Source organism: Halichoerus grypus, chromosome 3 (genome assembly GCF_964656455.1).
Source record: "Halichoerus grypus chromosome 3, mHalGry1.hap1.1, whole genome shotgun sequence".
NCBI lineage: Eukaryota > Metazoa > Chordata > Mammalia > Carnivora > Phocidae > Halichoerus > Halichoerus grypus.
Window position 1 is genome coordinate 178,906,246 of NC_135714.1, and position 27,225 is coordinate 178,933,470.

At 39.2% G+C, this 27,225-nt stretch overlaps 1 protein-coding gene across 6 annotated transcripts in view; it reads right to left on the reverse strand.

Moving 5' to 3' along the window:
- NRG1 (neuregulin 1) overlaps nucleotides 1–27,225 on the reverse strand; it is a 1,097,062-nt gene that overhangs the window by 288,362 nt on the left and 781,475 nt on the right. The window contains exon 2 of one of the 6 annotated variants that reach the window (XM_078069638.1): nucleotides 22,893–22,970. The exons of the other annotated variants lie outside the window; for them this stretch is intronic. The gene's annotated coding sequence lies outside the window, so the exon portion shown is untranslated. The remainder of the gene's footprint in view (nucleotides 1–22,892; nucleotides 22,971–27,225) is intronic. 6 annotated transcript variants of the gene reach the window in all.

Here is a 27,225-nt window from a genome sequence, read left to right on the forward strand (position 1 = left end):
TCAAGGCAAGTGATTTACCTATGGTGAATCTGGCTGTCTAGTTAAGCTACATCGGGGCCTGAATTTATTTTTCTGCTTTCTTAGTACGATAGTGTTCTTTCTGCTCCTGAGCACAGCCAATAGCATTCTTTCTCAAATGGAAACCTAGTTGAGGTCATGGTAGTATTTTTTAAAAAGGAGTCTGGATCAAGAAAAATCTTTAAAGGGGAGATTTCTTTTACAAGAAAATATTTTCAGGGAAAAATAGATCCAAATACGAAATAATTTTTGGTTGACAAAGTAGATGGAAAATGAAGCTACATTAAGTAATCCTATTATAGCATAAAAATCAACCTTTTGATGGGAAGTAGCTCATTATTCGCTCTGTGTTCCCTCCTATATTTTAGCCCCAAACAGTCACTTGGGGATCATCACAGGCTGAGCGCTAGTGTGCACCTGCCTCAGCCATGGCTGAACCATCAGGAGACGAACAGGAAGGAAGAGAGGGACTTGGAGTCCAAGATCTGGGTCAAGGCCAATTCTTTCCCTAACTGAGATTGAGATTGAGGAGCCTGACACATTTAATTTCTCTTATATTTGGTTTTCTTCTCTCTAACATAGGGCTATAGTGAAGATCAAATGAGATAACATATCAAAAAACAAAACAAAAGGCCATATATTAGTGGTTTTCAACCCTACCAGACCCAACATCTCCTTTTTTTTTTTTTTTTTTTAAGAGAAGGAGAGAGGTGAGGGGAGGAGGGGCAGAGGGAGAGGGAGAGAAAGAATCTTTAGCAGGCTCCATGCGCAGCATAGAGCCTGACAAGGGGCTTGATCTCACAACCCTGAGATCATGACCTGAGCCGAAATCAAGAGTTGCACGCTTAACCGACTGAGCCACCCAGGCGCCCCCCAATATCTCCTTTTTATAATAGTTTATAAAGCACCTTAACTGTCTCAAAATGAGATTCACAGATGCTGTACTTTATCTACAAAGATACCTCTTTAAATAATCAAAATAATGACTGTCACATAAAAGAGAAAAGAGGAAAATGATCTGTAAAATAATAATAATATACAGATTTATGGTGCTTCCACAATTCTACAATCCAAATGACTCAGAAATTCAAAACCATTTTGTAACTCATTTGACAACAAAACCTGACGGAAAGAAGCTGATGTGGTCTTTATTTTTCCCAATTAATGTGAATGGCCCAGAAGTTTTTCTGAAAATAATAATAATAATAAATGTTTTCAATTATGGGTGTTCTCCTGGTTTCCACTAATATTGTTACATAATACACATAATACAAGCACCAGATTACCTTTAAAAAATATACTGAATTCTAAAACACATCTAGTCCCATGGGTTTTAGAGAAGGAATGTAAACTTGTTATAATTACTAATGCTTTTATTATGCTTACTGTATGCCCAGCATTGTTCTAAGCTCTCAAACTTTTCTAATATCTATGAGATAAATATTAGTATTATTCCCATTTAACAGATAAGGAAAATGAGACACAGAGAGGCTAGCTGACTTGCCCAAAATCACACAGCAAGTGTGTGGTAAGAGTGGATGGCAGGAGAAGGTAGGCAGTTTACACCCATGCTTTTACCACTATACTGTACTGTATCTCAATAGGCACATGGTCAGGCATGATTATTCTAGAAGCTATAGAGAAATAGTTGGATGTCTGCACCTCTTCTTGAAAGACATACATTCTTGCATTGTATCGGTGATTTAAATAGCATAAACTATTGGTGTGATATGATTCTCCGAAACTGTGAAAAATGCAAGTTTCTAAGCCAAATAAAATACATGTTTCATTTGATTTACTTGGTGACCGCATGCCTAAAAAATTCAGTATATATTAAACCATAAAAAATTTTATATAAAATAGAATTGGGTGATGTGAATGATTGTTAGTTTTTCACCTCCGTGAGTATCTGCTGGACATCAAGCATTGATGGGTGGGATGCAGGCAGTCCTTCACTGGGCAGGACCTGTCTTAACTCACCCTTGGCCCTGCCCATTGAGTGCTGTAGTCCTCCAGTACTTGCCAACAAAATAAACTCCCCCAAAGCTCCCTAGGCAGTAGATGCTACCCAACGGAGAACTACTGCTGTAAATGGTAAACCACCTTATAAATACCAGTTAACGGTTATAGCACTCATATCGATCAAAGCATTCTGTGTTACAACTCTAAAACCTGGGTCAATTCAAATCTACTAGTGGGGCTTTTGAAATTTCAGTTTCATCATACTACAAGGGAAAACACAAACAAACTTGATCATGTAGATTTTATTATCCTCTATCTTGGCAAGTTTCAAAATTTTATTTTTCATCTTTGTTGTATGTTGTTTTCTAAAAGATTCTGCCTTTCTGACAGAAATAACTATAAATGAAATGCACCACACTTTGAGTCACTGCCAAGAAAGAAACCCCAAATCAAAAATAATGCCCATTACTTTTGGTAGTCTAGTTTTCTATGTTTAGGGAAAAGGAGGAAGGGAGGAAGGGAGGGAGGGAGGGAAGGATGATGTCCAAGAACAAGAACAAGGTATTTTAGTTTGTTTGTTTTATTTTATGAGTTCTCTGGGCATTATTTCCCTTCTCTTAAAATCAAATTCCTCCTTAAAGGCTGTGCAAACAACACCTTCTCAAAAGCTGTCTTCATCCGGATCACAACACCTGTCAGAATTAATCTTTCTCTCTTCTTTGTGCTTTCATGCCACTCTTTTCAAGACTTACTGTGTCAAATGTGTCACATTTCCTATCTGTCACAACTCTTTGTTGATATTACAGTCTTCCCTCTTGTACTGTAAATATCTTCAACTAAAAACTGTCTTATTCATTTCTTCATCCATTTCACAACACCTTCCAATAAATATTGGAAACTAAAGAAGAGGGGAGAGATGTGTGTATTTGTGTATAGGAGGTTGGGGGGGTGGTGTTCTTTTGGACTGAGATAGCACAAGGTGGGGGGCAAAATAGTTAACTTCCTTAAAGGAGAGCTACAAAGAATTTATTTTTCATTGTCTTAGTCAATGAACTGGGCAAAAAAATGGAATTATTCTTAAAGGATGATGCCACATAATATATATAAATAAATACATACATATTTGAAAAGGCTCCCAAGAAGACTTGTCTAGGTATTTGCCATGGTGACTGTCTGGGGGTTTGACCAAGATACTCTTTAGTCTTGTCAGCATAAATGAAGTAGGCAAGTCAGGGAACATAGCAAACGGGCCTTGGGACGAGGTCTGCCTCTTCTTCTGCTAATCTCATTCACTACTACTGGAATTTAGACAAATCAAGAAACACCGCGTCTAAGCTAACCTGATGGTCACTTACAAGGAAATGTTACCTTTCTATTCACCTAACATGTAGTTAACACCTGGGCCATCTCTGAGACGCTTTTCAAGGCATGGCGTGCTTTATGAATCAGAAATTAAACACTTACCCAAGCCATTGACTACATAGGCTATTTTTTTGGAGAAAATTAAAGTTTGCAAAGCCCAACGAGGAAAACCCTGAGGTGGACCCCATCGAGTGTTTGTTTTGAAGGCCAGCCCGAGCTTGTAGCACGCTCCGCGGTGCGGGGAGGGGAGAGAGGCTGGCTCTGCACCAGCCACAGCTGACCGCTGACCTTGAAATGGGATGCAGGGGCGCGGCTGGAGCCTCCCAGCTCTAGAATGAGCCTTGCTTCTTACGTTATTATAAATGTTTTAGGTTGGTGTTATTTGTTTCGGGAGTTGAATATCAACAACAATGTTTGAAATGACAAATAATTGCTAGGGGAGAACCATGTGTTGCCTAAAATTTAACCAAACATTTTATCACAGAAAAGCCTTCTGAGCCATATGGTCCTGCCCACCTCCTGAAGGACATTTATAGTTCTCTCTTTCCTATAAACAGTTTAAAGTAACCATGATAAACATTCTGGAGAAAAGCTAAACTTGCATTTGCTACTCCCCTGTTGATTATTTGCAATAATAAGAAAATGTTTATGCACGCAGAGGCGAAGTTTACATGGGAGGCCCTAATGCATACACCCCCTTGTGCGGTGATTTACTGCTTGTTTATGTTGAGAACGAGAAATAGTGAACACAATTTTCTGTACTGACACAACAATTCAATAGCTTCTGTGTACTAATCTTTAGTAGTTTGTTCATCAATATGACATTAATTTCAAACAGAACATATTAAGGAGAAAGACATATGTCACCTCAATTTTTTTCTTTCAGTGTTGACCAAAATATTTTTTCAAAGAAAAAAGTATGATGAAACTTTTCTTTCCAGAAGCATTCCAATTTTTCAAGGAAAGACCTAGAACCTCGGAAAATTCCTCAAAGTCATGGCGAGGTTGAACTGACCTACAGGTTCAGAATCTGGTTCCTAATACCTGAAAACACACACACACACACACACACACACACACACACAAACACAATTTTGTTAACACTTCTTGGAAGGTTTCTACTTAATAACAGTAGACATCAATGTAGAGTGGTATTCTGAAACAAAAAAATATATAGCTAATATTTTATGTAGAATATTTTACGTACCACTTTCCTCATTTTCCCTTGCCATGGAGCTGGTGTCTATTTGGGATAAATGTCTTATTAAAGGGAAATTAGCAGGAACTGGTAGCTAAAAGTTATTAAATATTGTATCAGAGAAAACACTATTATTTCTTATTCTCAAATGGTTCAAACAGCATAAGCAGCATGTGAGACATGGAGCAGACATGCGACATATTCTTGGACTTGCAGTAGAACTTTACCTATGGGAATATCATCATCTCTATATCTGTTCTTCCACCAGATCTATCTTTTGAAACATGTAAGTGGTTCACAGTTGCCAAGAGAATGAAATTAAAGCTTCTCAGTGTGGCATGCAAAGATTTCTCCAATACTGCCCCAATCCATGTTCCTAAGATCAGCTATTCCCACTTACTCTAGCCTGTGCATGCTACACTTTAGCAGCCCTGTACTCTTTATTATTCCTTGGATAATCCTTCTGTGCCTCTGTATCTTTATTCATACTGCCTTCTCATTGTGGAATGCCCTCCCCCCCTTTCCTATTTCATGAAATACTACTTGTCATTCAAGTTCCAATTCAAATACCATCTCTTCTGTGAAGGCTTCCCATCTTTGAGGTTAGTAGCATAATTTGATACATTTCCATTGTAGCACCAAGTACAGCCCACTTTTTATTTACTGCACATTCCATATGTATCATATATACAAGTAGATGTAGAGCTCATTTAAGGCAAACATTGTCTTGTTATCACTATAGTAGGTGCTCAATTAAATGTTTACTTTCAGAATAAACTTGACCAGAAGGAAGTCCCTTTGATAGGTGAACACCCAAACTTCAAATTCCCCAAATGAGCAAAATGAAACAAAACAAAACACAAAACAAACATTACAATTGAAATTTAAGGATAGAACAAAAAAATAGCTCCCAATGACCCTGATCCAGAGCTAAACATCCAGTCAAATAAAACTGGAGCATCATTGAGGGTCAAGAAGCAAAGAATTGCCATAAACAATCCAATGTAATCTCCTTTTATGGGGCCAGAACATCGGGGATCCCTAGTTTCCTAATTAAATTGCCAGAGACATGAAATTTTCTTTGAGGCACAAAGAACCACTGGATGGGGCATGAGAGTGATAAAGGCAGCTCTTGAAGAGAGAGGGAAGATTCTCTTCCCCCAGGAAGAAAGGACCCTCCTTGCTCCTGGGCCAGGAAGGAGGGGCCCATTCCTTTTTCACCACACTTTTCTGCCAGAGGGCAATTGCAGGAAGCAGTTTGCTCAGGTTTCTGGGTAAAAATGAGTAGAGTCCATGGTGTGGTTGCTAGGGCTGGTGGAAGAATAGCAAGGGCTAGACAAAAAAAAAAAAAAAAAAAAAAAGGGAGGCTGTGTACTCAAGCCAGGAAGCAGATGGCCCAGATGGTGAGACGTAAAGGGAGAATTAGACAAGAGATTTCTGCTGCAAGTCAGACAAGTTCAAAAGTCCACTCTCCTGTCATTCCCAAGAATGTTCCACCTTGGGGACATTTGAGAAAATTAAAATTATTATAATATCAAGAAATGGAATGGTACTAAGAGACGTCATAGTTTGAAAGGCTGAAGAAGATCTGTGTATCCCTTCAGGTTTCTAAAAAAAGGTCTGCCAGTTTTGTGAAAAAGTAGTTAGGGGCAACCCCCAGGGACAGTTTTTCTCCAGATGGTTCCGGGAGGCCTCTTCTCTTCTTCACCTGCCAACCAACTTCTCTTGATTTCAAGTCCTGCACTGGCATTCAGATGGGTGGACAAAACCAGGGCCAGCGTCCGACCCTCACCCCGATCTCTTTCCTAAAATGCTCCTCACTTCGCTGACACACAGACCAAGACAAAGATGTGAGGCAGTTCTCTATGCTTTTCATTTGATATTCATTGAATTCTGCCCTTACTTAATTCTATAGCAACCTTAGCTCACAAGCTTGCGGTGAAAATTAAAGGAGACGAAATCCTGAAATAATGCAGCAAGTGTTCACCCCACACTAGGCGTTCAACAAAATCATTCTATTTCCTCTTAGGCATATGGAAGCCGACATGGTCTCCCTCTGCTCTCTCATGGTCACCTGCCCGTCACATTGCCAGGTTTCTCATAGACATTATCATATCTCAAATTCAATCACAGTGCAATTACTTTGGCTCCAATGATCTCTTCTTTTGGCAGCCCATTGCCATCTCAGAACTGTACATGCCAGCCATTGCCAGCTGCCTACCCTTCCCGAGCACGCTGTGTTCTGCCACGACGCCATGCTGTTGCGCAGGTGGCTTCTTCCCGCAAGTACCAGCTCCCCCTTCCCCTTTCCATGGGGCACATTCCTCCTCGTGCTTGAAGGCTTAGCTGAAACAGCTTTACTCTATTACACCAATAGATCTAAATATTTACTGCCACAATACATTTCCACTCTTTGCTTTTACATCTCTTCTGTTGGACTGTGAATTCCAGCACATCTTATTCATCTTTGATGGTGCCTAGTACATGGCTCCGCACCTAACAGGTGCTCAATGAATAAATGGATGAGCAAATTTTTCTGTGCTCAAGTCCAACAAAGTATGCCATCTATGATTATATCGTTTTTACATCTGAAATCTTCAACTGAAAAAAAAAAACTGAGTGTCAGCAATTTTGGAATTAACTTTGGTTGTTGTTTTTCTTTTCTTTCTTTCTTTTTTTTTTTTTAGGCTAGAGACACAACCAAAGTCCCCATTAAGCTCTTTACATCTTAGTTCTATCAACAACTGAGGGCACTTTGCACAATTTTAAATACCACTTTCCTTAATACTCCTCTTTCAACATGTTCTTCAGAGTCCCACCTCCCAGTGTTCCTCACATCCTTCCTAAACACACACACTATTCTGAAGAATCTCCCAAGATAACTCAATGTGCTGATGACTTTCAAGATGAAGCCAGCGTAAACAGTGAGCTCTGTTCAAGAGAACGTGTTCTGGTGTCAGCTTATGCTGGGGGTGAAGGGGTAGCAATAGGGCAGAAGAGAACTCTGGGGAGGGTCGGAGGTACAGACAAACATCTACAGTAAAAGCTATAACACCCTCCCCCCTCCCCCTTGTTTACAAAGAAAAAGAAAATAACTAATTGACGTAGGATGTGGGTGAGCTTGGTTTTCATCTCAATCCTGTTTTGCCTCATCTTGTGGTTGCCTTAGGAGCACATCAGAGCCAACCATTTCCAGTGCTTTAGGGGGTAAAAGGAAATAAAATAAAACAACGCAGACACTTTGGATTCTCCTCTCAGATTCAGGCCAGCTAAAAGAGCAATTCCAACTCCCTGGAGCTACTATTATGTAAAAATTATGAAAGTGTCAAATGCAAGATTTTGAGATTACGCTCATTTAAGCCCTGGATATTTTATTCCTATTGACTTAAGAACCTGGTTAAAAATTCTCTTGAAAGCAAAATGTCAAGCAAGTGGCATTAAGCACCAATCAATGGCAAAAGAAGTCTCAAATAGAAAATTTTCAGATTCTCTTGGTGGTTTGTGTATCTGAAGTTTTTTGTTCAGGTGTGCACATCAACATCACTTGCTGATAAAAACAAATTTATTTCCCTAGCTTAGACCCAGTTAAGAGTGCCATGACTAAATGTAGCAATGATTAAACAATTGCTTTTATGAGGTTAGATAAGATCATTTTGTTTTTGCATGCTAAAATATGGTGGAGACTCAAACTGAAGAGAACATATGTAACTAAGCTCTGGAAAGCCTACGTAATATAATCTGGTTAAATATCAAAACTTTGAAATATAATGTTCTACTGAAGTTAATGATCACCTACAAAAATTTCAACCCCTGAGATTTACATTTTGGAAAAAGTCCTCTAGAGATTGATGGCAAGAAAGGCACCCCCCCCTTTTTTAACCATGGAATCCAGTTTAAACTGAGCTTAAACTTTACTTTTTCAGTTCCCTTTTGGTGAAAATTGCAGCTACCTAAGAGAATATGAGAGAATCAAGCACAAGATAGATGTATCTCTTGGTATTCTTGTACACTGATGTCCCAAGATCATCTTTTTATAACCTCATATGGTGTAAACGCTTCCCCACTGTGATTAGCCTTGTGTGACTTTGTAACTGCAGGAGGCATGTGTCTGAGAGTTTGATCATACCATTTCCAGTGAAAAGGCAAGAGAGGGCCTCATTCTTCTGGCTGCTGTCATTTTCTGGGCCTTTTGGACTTTGGGGCTCCTATTGTGAAGGATATGGATGAAGCAATCTTGTTATAGGTCTTTTTTCATTTACCGAGAACTGTCTTTGGGTATGAATTAAGAAACTCTTACCAGTTTCTGCCCTGTGACTATATTACAGTATAGAACATAGGTTCATCATGTCTGACCATCCCTCCTGACTCCACCCGGTCAGCTGGAGATGTAGGGAATGGAAATGAGAAACCTCCTAAGCCCTTTATTCATTTCTCTTCTCCAGTGCTTTAGTAAAACCAAGAAGAGATATTAATGAAATAGGCAAGAGAGTGAGCTCAAAGTTTTAATATTGCCTCTGCCAACATTGGTCCCTCTTTTGCCTACAAGAAGAGCAGTCTTTTTACAAACTTCTATCAGTCCCATGTTATGGTCCTTCCTATTCTCTGAAAATCCCAAAGCATAGTGAAAAAGGAAACCAGTCAATCGGCTGCTTTTAAAGGCATATGATGCCCCGGTCAGGAAAAGAAAGAATATGTTCTGAAACAAGGCTGCAATTGAATGAGATGCTATTTCAGGTCTGACTCAGTATCTGTTAGTTTTGATTTAAAGGTCTTCCCCGACACAAACAGTTCCCTGTCTGTGATATGGTCTCAATAAATCTGCTAATACTGAATAATAATCTGGTAATACTGAAACAAACAAACAAACAGAGACTTGCCTCAGAATTCAACAAATTAGTCTGCTTATTTGAGATCTGCCTTCCTTTCCAGGGCCTAGTCTGCGGATATCACCATAAATAACATATTTGCCTTGGTAATTATATAGCAGAGGGATTGCCCGTACCAAGGCAGTTTTCTTAAAGAACATACTAACCCCAGCTTTTCTTCACAGATAACAAAGCCTTATCTCTGTGGTGTTTAGTAACCTCAGCTGCTTGGAGCCAAATTTGAAGCAATTAGGAATCTATATGAAACATCTTCACTTTTGATGAATTCTAGGATGGTTTGTAACAGTCAACCAGGCCTTCCCTGACTGATCTTAATAGATAATAATCCTGGACGTCACAGCAAGAAAAAAGAACCCAGACTATTGTGTTATAAATGAATTAACAAAAGAGGGGAGAAGAGTCAGCTGGGGAGTGTTACTGTTGCCAATCTTTTGGGATGTTCATTTTGAACCGTGGTTAATATTTAGGCCTCCTATTGGACCTTCAGAACACACATGTCACCCAGAAGGCGAAATAAACAGAGCAAGGTTGTAGAAAAAGGCATCGGGTGCTTCAATAATCTTGAGAAACAAAGAAATGTACCAGCAGGACTATTAGGAGAGATTCATTCGTTGACAGGGCCCATGAACAAATAGTGTGCCTATCACGAGCCACCCTCATTTTTTGGCTGTTACTATGTGGCCCTTAGGTGGTGATCCAGCTTGTTATTGTCCTTCAAGAAACATCCAGGAACAGCTACCGCCCTCCCCCAATTCTCTTTGACTTACCACTATTGTAATGGCAGCAGCTAAGAAGCTGTTTGGTCTTACCCCAGAAATCAATCATAGACTTTCATTTAAAGCTACCGGACATCTCTGAGGTGACTTAGTCCCACCTTTTACTTCAAGAGTGAGGTGGACAAGGCCCCAGAGGTGCACAATGACTTCTTTAAGGTGGGATTGTTTGTTGGATATGCTCTTTCTAATGGCTGGATTTGCACTAGTCAGTAGCATCTCTTCTACTTTTGACAAAGTTGTCAGATGTCCAAGGAAAGAATGATGTTCCTCATCATGGCATGGGGGTACAGACAGAAAATATGATGAATGTACATGTGATTACCAAGATATGAGTTCACCCTTTGGAAAAAGGTCTGAGCCATGTCAATCCATTAATAAGTCAACTGGTTTAATGATTTGGCTGATGCTGCCTTGGCTCTTTTACAAAGTTAAAAAAAAAAAAAGAAGAAGATTAAAACGTGTTTCATCTACTCAAAATTTCTTGCAAGTATAATAATTCACATAAGGGAAAACAAAAGGAAATTAGATTGTGTATCTCATTTAATCTCCAGACAGTATCAAAGCACTGTGTCATTGATATTAGTCCAAGACAGGAACCCACAAGAGGTTCCATAATGTCAAAAATCACTAGAATATTCTCTAGAGCCATATATTTTTTTCCTCACTTCAAATTTAGGACACTTCCTATTGAATGACATTCTGGAAAAGCATGATTTTCTAGCAAATGCAAGACAGGGCTGATGTCAACAAAATCTAATCATACTTATTCCTGTCTGGGAAAGTTTGGTAAATAATATGTAAATTGCTAGTATCTGCTGTGGGAGAATGTGTATCAGCCCACGAAGCAATCTAGATTCCTTACCAGGAGTTTGTGTTCAGCGACATTGTGGTATAAAATTGGAAACTTTGGAATATCTGTCCCTCCGTTCTTTACCCAGACATCTGTCACCATTGTTCTGTCTCTGTATCAGCTGCCGCTTTCCCCAACTTCCCTCCTTATTTAAGCTCCCAAAGTTTATTTCTTTACCAGGTCCACCTTGTCACATCTTTTCACATATCCCAATCCACGTATTCCTCTATCCCGCTATGCCTCCGCTTTTGCTTCTAGTCTTTTGTCCCGGTCACTAGAGGAAGTACCGAGGATAACTGGGATAACAGATAGTGAATGGTCTGGTAAGATTTGAGCCATGAATTTGTAAGAAGGAGAAAGACAAAGGGAAATTCTTGGCCATTTAGCATAAAGACAGACTTACGCTTTCCTGGTTTCTGAGCTACTCACATTTAGTATTTTCAACACTTCTCCATCAAATAATTATAATACTTAATGGGATATAAAGGCTCACTTTTTTCCAAGTTTGGAATCTACCACCTGCCTCTAGTAGACTAGTTCAAGTTTACCTTGGCAGCCCTCTGAAAGGAGAGTTGATTCAATGGAGCCTGTTTTTAATGGCATGTCCTCAATAAATCTATTTCTAATTTATTTTTCTTTGTCAATGTACACTATTTTTGGTACACAGTGAAATAAGCCTTTTGGCCCAATCACAGGCTTTATGATATACTGTCAAAAGAGGATTTTTCCAAATTTTTTTAAAAGGGTAAAACAATGGGATTTTGGAATATCTCAGAGGCAACCTGCGTCTTGCTTTTAGCCCTTTCCTTCAAGGGACTTCCATTGTTCTGCAGCCCTGAGTGAGATGTTTCATCTTTTCCCTGCAGTGGAAATAAGCAACAATAGGATTGCTTTGTGAGACAGAAAATGATGAAGCCCTTTCCAAATGAAGAGGACGTGGAGAGTGCCAAAGAGCCAGAGGGCCATTGCAGCAGAAAATGGATCTGACTTCCTCTAGCTCATAATGAATGCAATTCTTTGGAGTTTAGGCTCAGGTAACCTGCTGAAGGAAGACAATCTTTGAATCCTACAAGGGAGGGTCAGTGTTTAGGGAGGAAAAGCAGATGCTCCATCTCTCCCTGAGCTAAATAACAATTGTGTGTTGTGTGGTGACAGTGAGATGGAATGATGGGTCATTTGCCTTCTGTAAGCTTTGGGGATGGCCAAAGGAATTAATTCTTACTTGTGAAACACTGATGGAATCAGACCGTTTTGATATCTGTTGTGAAAGAAAAAGTAACTATCATTTATTAAGCACTGACCTTATACCCAGCTCTGAACTAAGAGCTTTAAATATGTTTCATTTTGAATTCTCACAACAATTCTCTGATACAGTTAAGGTTTTCATGTCTCACTGTTGATGAGAAGATCAAGTATCAGAGTTGAAGGTCACGAGCTGGTACAATGTTGTCTACAACTCAAGGTCTTTGATGCCTTTTCCGTTATCCTGGGTCTTGGTACCAATGGTGAGCATTAGATTTCTTATTTCTGGTTGAAAAGCCAGGTCAACTTCTTGAATGTTCTCTCTCAGAACTCTAAAGTAAAAACTGCTTTCTGAAATCCTTGAGCACCCTTGAAATCAGAGGAATGGTCAAGATATTGATATCAAAAAGTCAGAGGAAGGTCTGCAAATTCCCAGATTTATAAACTAAATTGACTCATAGAGCCAAGCATGGGCTTCCAGCCGCCTGGATGTTCGCTACCACGGAGATGCTACAAACAGCAGGCAGGCGCGATGCCAATTCATGTGCATCTGGTTGTGTCATAGAAACCTAGCCTAAAGCCTGTACCAACCAAAACTATCAGGGAAAGGGCCTAATTTTAAATCTAAGCTATTTTCTTAATCTCTGAACATGAGAGCACGAAGATCTTTTCCCTCTATGTACTCGGTGCCAATATTTTAAAATGAAAAACAAGACCGTTAAATAATAAAAGAGTTTACTGATGAAAATTTGTCCGAATTTAACTATGATTAATGAGGAGCCTTTTCAAAATGTGAGAAGAAAAGGCCTTTTCTTATGAATACACGACCCCAAGTCACATTCTTTTTATGAATTTTTGGGGGTTTGAAAAACCTCCATTTAAAACCAGGATAGCCATGTTCAGGCAAGTCTGAGGACATGTAATATCTTTATATAATCTCACTGAGAGAAATACCCAGCCCCTCCTTTTAATTAATAATATCATCTAAAGCAAAGATGGCAGACATCCGGGTAAGCTACTACTTTTCATCTTCTGTCTAAATGGTTCATTGAGTCACCATCCTAATGAGTTAGTGACATCACAGTTCATCACCATAGAAACAACTATGATGACATACATTGCCTTATGGCACTTAGCCATTGGTTAATCCTCACTGCTGTGCTCAGTCAAATCAAATTCACTTATATCTTCGCAAGTTAAAAAACGCTCTCCATGCTAAAGATCACCATGACCAAAAATAATGATTGTTTTGAAAGTAAACAGAAATCAGTGACATCGAAAACCTAGAAACAACCATTCACAACCCTACCTCTTTTATTTTCAGTGGTAAATCTTAATTACTGCCCACATGTATATTTAGTTTTCACATATTTACAAATGCAGCGGAGGAAAATAGCCTTGAAAATGTAATTTTATAAGCAGTTCTATATAGTGCTCCTCGGTTATCAGGACTTTTTATTAAGTTCTGATATGTTTTGAAAGCAACCTTTTATGTCCTAAGAAATACCATGGTTTGCTAAATAGGGTTTGAGAAGTCAAAGTCAGCTTGTGAGAATAATCTTACTGTGTCATGTGGAGGGACATACAAGTTATTTCATTGTATTTTTTCAGGTTTCATAGATAAAAGCAACGTTAAGACCTTATTTCACTTCTTCGTCATAAGGCAGTAGAGATAATAGAAAACAAGACTAACCTGAGCTTCCTGGAAGGAAATTACCAAATAAAAATTTAGATGTAATCCAGTAAATGTAAGAGCCTAAAGCAAATAAGCCACAAATTATGAAATTTGTATCCTTATCACTCAACACGGAGTAGGTGCTCAGCAAATGTTATTGGAAGTGAATTTATAGCGAAATACTTGAGAAAGGAAAACAGCCAATTTATAACTTAGGATTCTGTTTTCATTAGGGGTGAAGGTTAAATTTGCATGACATTAGTGGAGATAGATCTATGAAGATGTAAAAATGATTTTACATTATCTCAGACAAGCTTTTCTATCAGGAGAATCTAGGTATCTGGTTGCCAAATAGGTATAAAAAGGTATTTTCATGAAAATTAAAGTTGTTTGCCCTGTGAAAGACCCAGTGAAGAGAATGAAGAGATCAGTTACATATTGGGAGGAAGTATTTGTAAACCACATATCTGAAGGAGGACTGCTCCCAAGGATGTATAAAGAACTCTGAAAACTGAACAGTTGAGAAACAAGCCAATTAGCAAAGAGGCAAAAGGCACTGAGATACTTCACGAAAGAGGATATGCAGATGGCAAACAAGCACATGAAAAGATGTTCAACCCTAGTAGCCATCAGGGAAATGCAGATTAAATCCAAATTGAGATATCACTATACACCCACCATAATGACAAAAATAAAAAAAAGTGACACACCAAATTCTGGTGAGGATGCAGAAAAACTGGATCATTTTCACACTGCCGATGGGAATGTATAATGGCACACCCATGTTGGAGAAGAGTTTGGGAGTCTCTTAAAACAAAACAAAACAAAACAAAAAACAAAACAAAAAACAGAAACAAAACACTAAACTACACATGCAGCTACCATATGACCCAGCGATTACACTCCTGGGCATTTATCCCCGACAACTGAATGTATGTTCACACAAAAACCTGCACATGAATATTTATAGCAACTTGATTTATAATAGCCCCAAACTGGAAACAACTCAGATATTTTTCAACGGGTGAATGATTAAACAGCCAAGCCATGATATACTATATAGCAGGAAAAAGGAACAAACTATTGATACACAGAACAGCCTGGATAAATCTCCAGAGAATTGTTCTAAGCCTCTCCAAAGAATTATGCTGAACAGAAAGAGCCAATACCCAAAAGCTGCAGACCGTATGATTCTATTTATGCAATATTTTTGCAATGACAAAATATGCAGGTGTTGCTAGGTTTTAAGGGTTGGGAGTGGCGAGGGGAGAAACCAGAGGTGACTCTAAAAGTGCAACATGAGGGAGTCTTAGGGGAATGGAAATGTTCCGTATCTTGACTACACGGATGTGAATATCCTGGTTATGCTATTATACCGGAGTTTTGCAAGATGTTAACTTTGAGGGAAACCGGGTAAAAGGTACACAGGAGCTCTCTGTAATATTATAACTGCATGTGAAGCCATAATTATCTACAAAATACAGGGTTTCATTTAATGTGTTTTAAAGAAAGATACTATTTAAAAATATATTAGGTTATGGTTTGCACAAACAACATAATACCTATAAGAGTTAACTATCAAACGTGTCTATTTTATTTCCTGCCTGAGGTTTGTGTATTAGGAAAATGTAGCTCACGAGGTGTAACAAAGATATCTAAAGAAATGTATTTCAGTCAGATGTTTCCTATTGAAAACATAGTACTCAAAACTATGACAACAGTAGGAGGAAGTAAGGATGTTATAATGGAGGATGTAGAGAGTTAAAATTTTGAATTTTAGTTTTAAAAACAATCTTCATTGATAAGAACCCCCAAATCAAAACTTCATGTTCACAATGCCATAGTAGGGTTTTTTTGCAAGCTAATGATCTTCCTTCTTCTCTCCCTAATATCTGGCTTTGTGAAAACCAACCGGATGAAATGAAGGGAGGAGTACTAGTGCATATAAAGATATTTATGTGGGATTCTCAAAAGTTTATTTGCCCATTCAACAAAGATTTCTCCAGAATTTACTACACAGCCAGGCTCTGTGCCAGGCATGGGGAATACAAAGATAAATAGGACCTGGTCCTTCCTGTCAAGGAATTCCATGTATGAAGGAGGGAGGGATACTTTCTAATAATAGACTTTTACAATACCAAGTAATAAGTCCAGTGACAAAACAAATCACTCAACGGGCACACAGGAGTGATGCTGAGTTCAGATGAAGACTTGGGGTAGGCTGGGGAAATGGAGGGCTTTCCAAGATAAACTAGGTCATGAACAATGAATAAGTGTTAGCCAGGTTAAAAACAAACAAACAAAGACAATCCAGAGGGAGTTCCAGAAAAGAGCTGTCGTCTCAATTTGGATAAATTCCAAGTTTGAGTGCACTGAAGAAGTTGGAGATGCCCTGATACAGTTAAAAAATGGACCAAAAAATCTCTTCTATTTATCCCCCCCACACTATTATGGGAGTAGGAGCACGCCCATGAACACAGTCCCAAACATTTTTGCTACCTGCCGGGCTATGAAACAGTATGACAGAGTTGTGATGGAGATGTTGGTGCTGAGTAGGACGTAAGACACCAGAAAACTTTGTGTGTGTGTGTGTGTGTGTGTGTGCGTGCGCACTCACGTATGCAATATTTGGTCATGTGAGGCACAGCGTGTGCACTGTACCATTGACATTTCTACACAATGTTTTTCTGTTCTCTTAAACACAATAGGCACTATTACGTCACTGAAATCTCCAATCAAAGAAAAGAAATATATCATAGTTATTTAATGATCTATGATCATTCACACAATTCTAGGACGTATAGCTTCATCTTGATTAGATGATGGCAGCCTAATCGACAACGGCTTTATATAAAAAAGACCTCGGTACAACTCCACCCAGGACAGAAGATCATCTCAGTGATCAAACTGATGCTGACTTTTGCAGCATAAGATGAAGTAGGAAAGGATAAATCTGAATCTAGAAGTTCCCTTATAAATCATCGTTTGGGCAAAACAAAAGGTCACTTGATAATTATAAAGCCAACTTAAGCTTTTAATTTTTTTTCAGAGCAAATTATTTATTGAAAACTTCAGAAATGAAGATTGAGGAATAAAATGAAAAGTACACACACTTAGCGATAGTATAAAGAAAGCTAGGACTTATTACAGAATTCAAAGGATGGGAAATGATAGATAAATAAACATTATAAAAAGCAATCTTCATTTTGGCTAATAGAAAGATTTTGTTAATAAAAAATATTTTGCTTTAGAAGCAGCGGTATGAATCTATGAAAATAAATAACAGCTAAATGTGACTATATTAGGATGTATTGAAATATCCCAAAGGGCACTGAGAATCAATAAAAAAGAAATATTTATAAGTTCCATTGACTTCTAATTCTTTAGAAACTTGAGGTCATTTGATAGTATTTTATATTTTTATTAAAAAAAAAAATTTCCTGATATGTTTTTGCTGAGGAAAGACCTTTTTATCTGCATGGCAAATGTAAAACCCTAAGGTTTGTAGACTATTACCCAGACACATTTACAGAACTAACAACCAAGCAAACAACACGACTATGAATATAATAGCTCATGGAGCAACAGCAGGAGGGACCTATATGAAGTGTCTGGATTATGCAAAATGATCTTCTCTGACTCTGTCAGGTAACAGAGAATTGTTTCGGCCAGTAAACTGGGGCTTACCCAACAGCGATTTCACACAAAACCACCAACTCATCGACTTGAGCTAATACCGTATTTGGGAACTTCTATGTTCCTTCAGTTTGGTTAAAGGTTGCTTTTAAATACAAGTTTCCCTCATTATTGGGAAGAAATCTCCTTGGAACACTGTTGTGATGCCTGGATACCTTTGTCCACCCAAACCAATGAGACTCCGAGGTTGCCATGAGGACAGCTCTCAGAACCAGAGCCCTACGTGAATCTAGAAAAGGTCTGATTCGAGAGGCTGTTACTGAAATACTTCCCTCCCACCTTGCCTATCTGCCATCTTTCTTTATCCATGCCAATTTTTAACTATTGGGAAAAATTCAGGCATAGTGTCTCCAGAAGGCCACAGTTAAGATGCACCTAGGAAGGATGGTGATAATTGGCAATCTCCTCTGGCCCTATACCTTTAAGTTATTTTGTCAGATTAGGTCCATGTCACTTTGGAAGGCACAGGGTAACAGCAACTGACACTGGGCTGAGTTTCAACAGTGAACAGTGAACAGAATGAAGTAACAAGTCAAGGACTTTGGATCCTAGGAATGGGTCCTCATCTGGCCGTCTGGGGGCATTAAGTGTTCAATAAGTTAGGGGACTCTAAACATTCTGATTCCCATCTGTCACATATTAATGGCATGACTTTGTGCATCTTACTTAACTTCTCTGAGTCTCGCATTTGTAAAATGGGTAGGCACCCTCCCACCTATTTTCCAGAACCTTTGTTAGAGTTGAGAGACAGCACAGAGCTTTTAGCATCCCAGGGGAGTGCCTGACACAGGATGGCTGCTCAAGGGCCATTTTTGGAATGAATAACATGTGGAAAACATCAAGCTCAGTGCCTGACCCGGAGGAAGTTCTTAATAAATTCAAACTTTAAGTTTTACTGATGAGAAAAATTCTGAGAACTGTGCCCAGCTAGCGTGTGTGAAAGGCCACAAATCTCTCAGCCCAAGGAAGGAAAGCTATCTGTGCTTTTAGAAATTTTTCTCACTCTTGACCAAGCTTAGGGCACGTCATGGTCCTCCTCCCACTGAGATGGAAAATTTGCCCCAGTCGGAAGGAGAGGTGAATTCTAACATCCATTTAGAATTGCATAGGTGAGAATTGTTCCTTTCTGTTGCCAGGACCTGAAACAATACAGTTTACAAGGCAGAATATTTTCCACTTATCTGCTACACACATTTAACATTTTCTATTTTGGTTCATTATTAATCTATAATTATTCTTTTTTTGTGGAGTTGAGAAATCATAGCAGGAGGTTACATTGCTCAAAGAATGAATTCTTTCCTGAACAAGGAAAATTGGAAAAAATATAAGCCCCAAAGGGACAAATGCCTTCTCATTTCCTGAGGCACACTAAGAACCTACAATTAGCTCAGTTTCTAATAGTTTCCACAGCTCTGCTACTGGACATATCTCATTTTTCCACCATGAGCCTGGTAAGAATTGCCTAAATCTATAATCTCTCTTCTACCCTTTTGGGCCCTTATCACCTCTTTCCTAATTGCAGGCGGTGAGGAGTGAGTTGGAGCCTTCTTTAAAATCTTGCATTTCTCTTTCATTCTGACACTTTCCTGATGTCTCTGCACTTGTTCCTTTCATTTGATGCCATGCTGCCTGGTCTTCAAATAAAGATGACAGGAAACAAGGTCCCGGGATGTCTTTCAGTCCCCAGCACATGGCTGTCCAAGCTGATACCGTTCTGAGTGCGGACAGCACATATCATGTGCTCAGACGCCCTCTATGGCCTCACTTCCTGGCATCTACTCAGGAATATAAGCAATGTTGTAGACCATGACTACAAATAAAACAAGTATTTCCCCAGAAATATAAGTCATTCCACTCTTACCACTTCCCTTTGGCCTAAGTTGATACATTAAATTTAATTATTGTGTAACTAACCACCACTTAAAGCACCTCTTCCCCCTAAATGAGATTTGCCAAGAATATCCAGGACCAGCCCTGGAAGGACAGACAGCACAAATTTGTTATGGCATTAAATATAGGGTGATATAGGAGAAAATACATGGACTCACGTCAGGAAAAATTGGTTCCAAATCCTTCATCTGCCTTTTGACTAATCTCTTTTTTATTAAAAACATTAAAAAAAATTTTTTTTAAGTAGGCTCCACACCCAGTGTGGAGCCCAACATGGGACTTGAACTCATGATCAAGACCTGAGCTGAGATCAAGAATCGGATGCTTAACGGACCACACACGTACCCCTTGACTATGTAATCTTGAGCGAATTAAATAATCTCTCTTAGGCTCTGTTTCCTTATTTGTAAAATGAGGAGAAGGGGACCTACCTTTGGGGTTGTTGAGAGGATTAAATGAGTTAATGATTTAAAGTGATCTTAGAACCTGTTTAGTGCATAATTAGCTCTCAGTATAATGTTATCTATTGTTATTTCTGTTCTTTCATCCTCACATTTTCTATCACTATCTTCTAGTCAAGATAGGACCAAAGCTCTCCAATGGTGAGAGTTATACCAGGTGTATCTCAAGGAACCCACCTTCCCCACACACATCCAGCCAAAATATATCTCCCTTTGAGGAAATTCCATAATTAGAAATTCACTACTTTAATCTGGATTTGGTTACTTAGCTTCTTTTAAAACACAAATGTTCCTGGGAGGGGCGACGTATTAAGCCAATAAATAGTAACATCTACCATTTGTGAAGTAACACATTCTAGTTAATTGTGGCATTTCTTACTTAACCTGTTAAACAATCCTATAAGGTAAACCTTATCTCTACCGCTAAAGTTCATTTAGGCTTATGATGATAATCAGAGCAAAACTGGGTAAGAAGTCACCTCATCAAGTTTCTTCTTCTTCTTCTTCTTCTTTTTTTAATAAAAGAAATGGTGGAATATAAACAATCTGAGATATTGGTAGACAGGCTAAGAATATACAAAATAAGCATAGAATGGGGGTATTATGGCAACATCCTTTCTGAGGCAGGCTCTGACATTAGAAACAGCATTTCTGAGGAACTTTGAGTAAATTAACTGTCCCATGAGGTCTTGTCTCCTGAGGACTTGTAAGGGGTGTGACAGTTTGGGTAAATGTAAATGAAGTCACCGACAAGTTGCCAATAATGCAAAGGGATATATAAACTAATGAGTGGGGGGTGACCTCAGCGGGGGGGGGTGTTCCTGGGAATCCCAAGAATAGTGTCTGGCCAGGACATGTGGATTCTTGTTTGTTGGCAAGAGTGGAGTAGGACAGAACCCTAGCGAAAGGTTGGAGCTTTACCCCCGGGCTCAGATGTCTATTTGCTAATTAGAGCACCTACAACCTCTCATAATCATCATGCAGTCGCATTTCCTGAGTGACTTCTTGTATCACACAGTTAGCTTGATATAAAATAGAAGCAATAAGGCATAGGCTCTAGAATCAGAGAGATCTAGCCTTACATTACAACTCCGTTATGACCATGTAAGTTGTTCTGTGACCATGGGCAAGTTATTTGATTTCTTTGAAACTCACATTCGTTACGTGTGTGTGTTACACAATATTCACTGCACAAGGTCATGAGAAAATTAAATCAGGTAATACAGTTGAGGAGATGCAGTTGATGCTCAATGAATGCTAGTTATTTTTATCATGGAGGCATCTCGAAACCGTGAGCTACTGGAGGTCAGGGACCATGCCTTACTCATCTTCATATCCCTGATGCCTATTGTAAAGTCAGGCTCAATAAATGAATGTTGACTGATGTTTAAACTAACAAACCTTGAGAAAAAAGTGTTTCTCACGTGCTAAAAGAAGTTGCAGTGTAACACAAACAATCAGATGGTGCATGTCTATAATAGCAAATGCATTTAATAAGAATGCCATTTTTAGGCAATGCCTCTGTAGCTGTTTTGCCATTTACTCATCATTTACACAAAATGAAAAGCACAGTCCCTATTTTCAGTGATGAACATCTGCAAGTTGTCAGATACTGAAAAACAATGACTTAGGTTCTAGGGAGACAGTTCAGTCCTGAGTTTGAGAGGCACTGTAGCAGGCGCTCCATACATCCATCTCTAACCTCACTCAGTGCCTCCAGGCTCACACCACTTGCCCAAGCTCTGCACATGTGTTCTGAAACAGTTGGCCAGGTTTGCTCTAGAAGAAAGCGGAACATATCCTTCACTGCTACTCATCAGTATGTGACTAGATTTCTCTACTTCCTTGGACACGATGAAGCAAAGGGAGCATGACAACATCCTCTGCTTCACTGGTAAGCAGAAATAATTCTCTATTCAAGAAGTTTTGAATTATTAAGGGGATCTTGAAGAAGAGTAAGGCTCTCATCACTTGAAAGGGAATTCCTGTGGACTGGGAATCTGGCCTCGGGTGATTTTCTGTGGTTCGCTGAATGAGTCAAGATTAGGTTGCAAAATCCACCAACAATAATAGTAGCACTGTCCTAAGGCTGAGACACACTGATTTGAAAATGCAAATTAGAATAACATAGTCAAGAACGGGACGAGGTGATTTTACTCAACTTCCTTGCCCATTTGAACCTGTAGTGCATTCAGTTTCTATACACGCGGGTCACTCTCAGATTTAACCTTTTAAGCCTGCAAGAAAAAGATTAGGAAAAGCAAAAATCATGCACGTACACTATATGGATGCATATTTTAAAATAAGAACTTTAATGAATTTACACTTATTCTTTAAAAGTGTACATGGTATCCAAAAAGAACAATGACAGGACCCAGAATCCTGGATATGCAGCTGTAGCAAAGGAGGGGATGGATGGTTAAGCAGGTAACAGATGTAGTATGTCCGATGTCTGAGAAGAAATGGCCACACTGTTTACGAGAATGTCTTGTATTGCCCGTTTATGATATTGCCCGTGTATGTGTATCGAACAAACAAAAAGGGAGAGAAAGGGGAAAAAAATGATTAAAATGAAGTTCTTACTTCCTTCTGTTAGAAAACAAAGCGTTATTTCTGCCTGGATTATTAACTGTGTATCTTGAAGCCAAGTCGTGTTCTAACAATTTCCCTGTAATTAGAAACATACGTATCTGCATATGTTACTGCCAAAGTACGTAGGTATTTTACTGGCATTAGTAATCAGCATATGGCAGGGAAAGCACAGTCAGTGGGCAGAAGGCTTCACAGTGTTGGGGCCAAAGTTGTAAAAGGAGGCCGGGACTCTGTAGGATGAGGCAGAGACACGGTCCCAGGACACCGGAGTCTCAAACACTTACCTTCATGTTTTAGTCCACTTCGCCAAGCCTGAAGCCATTGTTGCTTCTGGCCAATTCCCCTGGTCGGGTCCCATCATTCTACAAAACAAAGAGAAGAGAAACTCTAGATAAATATCCTTCTATATCCCCAATTCTCTTCATATTATAAAACATACAACTTGTTACTTTGTCTTGAAAAAAAAAAAATACCACATTTCATTCCACCCTCAGAACACTAAGGTCCAAGCATTACTATGCTGATTGGCATAGACCCTGGTGTTGATGCAGCTAATGCTTATTTACAGAAACCTTCACACATCGGAAGGAATAAACCAGCTTCCGTATGTAATACTCATCTATGCTTTCTAATAGTGGACAAAATATGACTAGGTCCTATCCCAAAAGCAAAACAAAACCAAAACAACTTACCTGGAATGAGAGTGTCTGTAGACATTTCTCTAAGTCTTGAACCAACTGCCCCATATATAAGGCAGATCCAACATACAGACATCTTCAGGTGAGGTCAGGGGTCCAGGACCACCCGTTATTGTTGCTGAAATAAAAGCTGGGTCTCCATCAGGGAGTGATGCAATGATCAGGAATTACCAGGGTACTGTCATAAGCACAGATTCTGTGGACTTGCTGAGTAGTGACATCTCAGCTCCTTGTACCTGGTTTTAGTAACTTTCTGGAGGAAACCAGTAGTGGACAGAGCAGGAGGGAGCTTTGGTCCTTTTGGTGAAGGGTGTACTCCTTTCTCATGTAAGTGTGAAACACTTAAGCAGGAAAATCTATAGTTCTATGGGTGGTGATAGTCCTAAAATGGGTCATCCATTTAAGCCCTATTAAGTCAACCTGCTAATAAGCCTCTGGTTGAGATCTGCTCATAAGTTCAGACAACACATCCCAATAATGAGGCCTCTGCTTTAGAACTAGTGAAGCTGATTTCTATAAACACTGTTTCCAGGTTGGTTTAAAAAAGGATGTGGAAGAAGAAGAAGAAGGAAAAAAAAACTTAAATAAAGCATTGACACCTGGGTTTGATGGAGAGGAGGATCTCATTACCACTCATTCATACCTGCTTCCCTTCCTGGGCGTGGAATTATATTTTCCCCAAGGCACTGAAGTCAGATTTGGATTGACTTGTTATACGACTGAAATGGACATGGGAATGGAAGTGACTTGTATGATATCCACACAGAAGCTTAAGTCATAGCTTGTTCTATGACCGAGGTCTACCTTTGTCTTTGCCTGTGTCATAATGGACACCAGTATTAAAAGAGACTCCTCCATCACTGTGGGTCCCATCTAGGTAATGACATGGAGCAGAACCACCTGCTAATGCTCACTGAGCATGTCGTGTAATTGAAAAATAAATCTTGGTGGTTGGAAACTGCCAAGACTTTGGGGTAGTTTGCTACCACAGAACAATCTAGCCTATTCCAGCTGAAATGGATGACAACTTGGAAGAAAACAACTGTGTGGTTGAAATGTCTCTGTTCATATTATATTTATAAGCTACTCAACATAAGTAATTAAACATCTGTCAATTTCCTGATGTTGAACGTCTTTCCCCAAGAGATAACTGAAAGAGAGCTTATCTTGACTCACACATTAGAACTATCTTTTAAAAAAATTTATTTATTTATTTGACACACACAGAGAGAGAAAGAGCACAAACGGGGAGAGTTAGGCAGAGGGAGAGGGAGAAGCAGGCTCTCCACTGAGCAAGGAGACCAATGTGGGGCTCGATCCCAGGACCCTGGGATCATGACCTAGCCGAAGGCAGACGCTCAACCAACTGAGCCACCCAGGAGCCCCGAACTATCTTATAATCAGTCGATATATTGTGATTTGCTTCATCATGTGATTAAAAGCTGAACTGCTCATTTTTTTTTTTCTTTTTTGCTGAAGGAGCTCTCAAACTGAAGGTAGATGGATTGAAAACAGGTCCACCAAAAGTCTGTTACCCCCAAAATGCACATGCAAGAAAATCTAATCCTGCATGTAATGAAATCTAACAGAATGATTGGCAAAGTGACAAGGTTGTTGGTGCTAAACAGGCTCTGGCTTTTTGCCTCTCTTACAGCTCCACTGCTATGGAGATGTGTCCAAGGGCTGCGGGGAAGGCAGCCTCCGAGGCTCTAGACTTCACATCTGTAAAGATTTTTTTGAGTTTGTAAGAAAAGGCTTCAAGGGGCTATGATCCCAGGGAAAATAATCAGGGCAACAGAAAACCAAAAAGATCACTAAGCAGAGGGGGAGAAGCCATTATATTTAATCCCATTTCCAAAGAAATAGATATATTTCATTTTTTCCTTGTGGTTTTTCAGGGAAGACGATATATCGGAAAACAGTGTGGTAGGATAAAGTAACTAATGTCACAATGGTTTTTCTAGTTTTTCTTCGGGCTTAAAGAGTTAAAGTTACACCAGATGTGGAAGGGCAACAGATGGGTGCATTCTGATGACTTATAATGTTGGATAATAAAATGACCTAAGACTCTATTTAGAGAAATAGAACAGCCACACTTGGGCTGTTTACAGACTTGGAAATATCATGATAAGCAAATGTAGGCAGTTCAAAGGAATGATAAAAAAAAAAAAGGACAAGTGGATAAATAATGACCCGATGTTGTTGCGAAAATGTAGTATAACTCCTGCATTGTTAATATAAACACAGATGACCTCTGCGTTTGCTCAACTTTCGTCTTCAAGACAGGAAACAGCAACTGATCTTTATCGGGAAAGTAGAATCTTCCACTTGCTTCTGCTGTGCTGACATTATGGTGTATGTCAGGGCCTAGCGATGTCACTATCTCTCCGAAGCACATGCTGACAGCCTGATAGGCGCCTGAAAGAGAAGCTTATCCCTGGCATAGGCTTTGTGTGTCGCCGAGACAGTATGGCCAATGTCACGGTGTAGGACGGCCGCGCGCATGTGCGGTATGGAGCTGGGGGTGGGATGGTGATCAGCGAGAGAAGGGCCCTGTGACAGCATTTTCCATGTCCATAGTCACCAATTCATCCTGTTCACAAACTTAAACATCCTCTAGGGTAATGTTTACCACTTCACAAACAAACACACCAACGAGCAATTGTTTCGTGCATGAAGGTAGCTAGTGAGTCCTATATTCTGGACATACTACGAACTAAAACACAAAGAACTGTTTATGAATTACACAATATTTTACGTCAGAAAAGTTTCAAACATCCGAACTATTTTTTTTTCCCTCTAGTTCTGATAAAAATGGATTTAGGTCTTTTTTTCTTTTACAGGGCGCACAGAATCACGCACACATCCATCATCGATACGACGCTTTAAAAATCCATGTGGGGGGAGTTCACGGCAACCTACGGTGACTGGTGAACATTCTTTCTTCTCGCTGCTCTGGATATCTGTCGAGTTGTTATTTCTCCCTAAATGAAGTCACCTAAATTGACCCTGCATTTCTTGCTTCATGGTCCATTTGGTCTGGGCTCCAAAACAGATCCCCTCAATATGGAATAAGTTCTTATTGCTCTTACTTTTTAATTTTTCTCACCTACCATCACACTTGCAGAAAACACCTTTATTTGAGGTTTCTCCACAGCCATCATATAGAGTCATAATCCTGCTTCCTTAGAGTCATGGTGGGATGACTTTCCTTAGGTGTGTTCTCATGAAAGGGACTTCAAATCTTCTAGCTGCCAATCCTACTTCTGTGTGTACATCCATACAAGAATGATGGTATCAGGCTCATTCTCCCTTCTATTCCAGATAAATAAATTCACATATACTTTAACTTAAGTCTTCTGTTATGTGCTCTTAAGTGTTTTAAACTTTATATGCTGGTACCAGCCATTACCTATTCAATCAGAAACAATGCTACTATAATCTAAATTAAGGGTTGACAAAATTATTCTGTAAAAGGTCAGATAGTACATGTTTTCAGCTTTGTGGGCAATACAGTCTCTGTTGCAGTTAAACAACTCTGCCAAGGTAGCAGGAAAGCAGACAGAGATGTAATAACTGAATGTGTTCCAATAAAACTTTATTTACAAAAAACAGATTGAGGGGGGGTGGTTTTGGCCAGTGACTGTAGTTTGTTGACTTCAGATCTAAAACAAACAGACACCCTGAGCCATACTAACAATTTGTAAATAAGAGTCTTATCCTGGTGAAATCACACTCACTGATGGCCTTCACATTTACCCATAGACTTATTTAGGAAACATAAAAATGCGTAGAGCCTAAAGGTTCACATCACAAGGGGAAAAAACCATCTTTCTTTCTTTCTTTCTTTCTTTTTCTTTCTTTCTTTCTTTTTCTTTCTTTCTTTCTTTTTCTTTCTTTCTCTCTCTCTCTCTCTTTC